We start from the raw sequence: 2,500 nt of genomic DNA, 5'->3' as shown, positions 1-2,500 counted from the left end.
GTTGAAAAAAAAAAAAAAAGAAAAACAAATCGTACACCGTAACGAATCGGAGCAACAAGAACCTGGTGTATATATGGAATCGACCACCACCTCCTACTTCTCCGCGTCCTCCGATAGCATATAATAGCATTTTGCTTTCTCGGAGAAAAGGATATCAATGATGGGTTTTTAGCGCCTCGCCAAAGTGTCTCCCTTCTGTCTTAGTTTTTCATTCGTTCGATGCGAAACGCTCGCTAGGCGTAACCGGCTGATTACTTTTAACGTCCTTCCGTCGCTTTTCAAATTAAAGAAGAACCACGGTGTGTGTCTATGATAGAACTACCCGATCCGATTTTCGTTGATTCTTTGATAGTCTACCAAAGTCCACCGTAAGTTCGAAAGAAAAGCATTCGTGGACTGGACGACCGGCTAAACGCGCGGTCTCGCAATCGATATACATATTCGTAACAAAGAGAGACATGGGGCGACCAACTTCTCAGAGTATATCCCTTCTTTTGGGTTCCGTTCGTATCGCGCTTCTCGTCGTGTTCGTTCGAGCCTCTCCATAGAGGATGATCGTCCGATTCGTTTGATAAATTATCATTTTTCCCTGGGGCTGTACGAACGAACAGAGAGGAAGACGACGACCGACGGATACCACAAATTTCACGTGGTAGGGCATATATTACATATCATAATTATCAGTGTTTGGTCAAATTTCTTTCCAGTGTCCTTTTTGTTATGCTCCAAAACTAGTATACGCTTTATTTTCTCTTTCCTTTGCATAAATTATTAACTTCGGGCAACGTCGGGAGCGCCGGTAATCATTAGATTTGTACGAAACGCGATTTGCGCCCCACGGTGGTTTTTAGTGCCGTCAAAGTCAGAAATCGTAGGAGCGGTGCTTTAACGGGCGGTCGTGATGATACTCCAGACAACACGACGCACGACGCCGTAAAACACTCGCGCGAGTCCAGACTGATCTCTGCCTCACCACGCAAGGGGTGCGCAAACTTGCCAATAATATATAATATTTATTCTTTTTCGTACGTCCAGCGACAAACGCCAACGAAATACCCAAATTCTCGCTCGTACGTTGATACCTTTCTCTTCATCGACCCGGCTCCGAAACGTTCTTCGCCATCTCCCCGAAAGGAGAGGTAAACGACGGCGGGGTTAGGGAATCTGAGAACAACGCAAGCAGTTTTAGGACAAGTGAACGACCCTCAGCCAGGCGTGGTCCAGGAATTTTATCCGTGGACCGCAATGTGCGTTCGAAATGTCGATGTTCATGTGTCCTGCAGTTCACACGTTGACGCGCAATTAGCTGCGTTCTTCATCGACCCACGAGCCAAGTGATCCACCGTTCAGGGTAATCATATACAATTTACAATTTTTCTCTTTGTATTTAAAAATGCTCCTTGTTCTTTGCTTTAAAAATATTCGATGTTCGCACCTCCGACCAGCGTATCGACGGAGGATTGAACGCGCCATATCGACGACAAAAGTTTCTTTTTGTTTCCTGAATGACGGAAAACCATCGTTCGACGGCCGGGCGTACAGTACATTCAAAAGCCTTTGCGCGTGGCTGCGACCAAACGGGTATAATACACCCGTATATTCTTGGTTCCGAACAGTAACTTCACGCGCAATCGGGCGAACGCACGCGGCAGCGCCCATCGGTTGCTCGATGAAATCGATGCGATAAACTACAGCCTTCTCGGCTGGTCGTCGTTAGTCGCGCGAGCAACGGATGGCCGCACAATCGACGCGTCGTCGTTTGCGATTATTCGCCTCACGTTAGCCATGAGTATGTATATTATTCATTTACGAACGAACGCGGCAGCGTCCATCGGTTGCTCGATGAAATCGATGCGATAAACTACAGCCGTCTCGGCTGGTCGTCGTTAGTCGCGCGAGCAACGATGGCCGCAAAATCGACGCGTCGTCGTTTGCGATTATTCGCCTCAAGTTAGCCATGAGTATGTATAACATTCATTTACGAACGAACGCGGCAGCGTCCATCGGTTGCTCGATGAAATCGATGCGATAAACTACAGCCGTTTCGGCTGGTCGTCGTTAGTCGCGCGAGCAACGATGGCCGCAAAATCGACGCGTCGTCGTTTGCGATTATTCGCCTCAAGTTAGCCATGAGTATGTATATTATTCATTTACGAACGAACGCGGCAGCGTCCATCGGTTGCTCGATGAAATCGATGCGATAAACTACAGCCGTTTCGGCTGGTCGTCGTTAGTCGCGCGAGCAACGATGGCCGCAAAATCGACGCGTCGTCGTTTGCGATTATTCGCCTCAAGTTAGCCATGAGTATGTATATTATTCATTTACGAACGAACGCGGCAGCGTCCATCGGTTGCTCGATGAAATCGATGCGATAAACTACAGCCGTTTCGGCTGGTCGTCGTTAGTCGCGCGAGCAACGATGGCCGCAAAATCGACGCGTCGTCGTTTGCGATTATTCGCCTCAAGTTAGCCATGAGTATGTATATTATTCATTTACGA

General features: G+C 47.8%; 1 non-coding gene across 1 annotated transcript; it reads right to left on the bottom strand.

Moving 5' to 3' along the window:
• Positions 1–1,199: 1,199 nt before the first annotated feature.
• LOC143351223 (5.8S ribosomal RNA) lies at positions 1,200–1,354 on the bottom strand. Its single transcript, XR_013081586.1, has one exon. It is a non-coding gene; the product is annotated as a 5.8S ribosomal RNA (ribosomal RNA).
• Positions 1,355–2,500: the final 1,146 nt, after the last annotated feature.

This window comes from Colletes latitarsis, unplaced genomic scaffold (assembly GCF_051014445.1).
Source record: "Colletes latitarsis isolate SP2378_abdomen unplaced genomic scaffold, iyColLati1 scaffold0103, whole genome shotgun sequence".
Lineage (NCBI taxonomy): Eukaryota > Metazoa > Arthropoda > Insecta > Hymenoptera > Colletidae > Colletes > Colletes latitarsis.
This window is presented reverse-complemented; position numbering and strand designations above follow the sequence as displayed.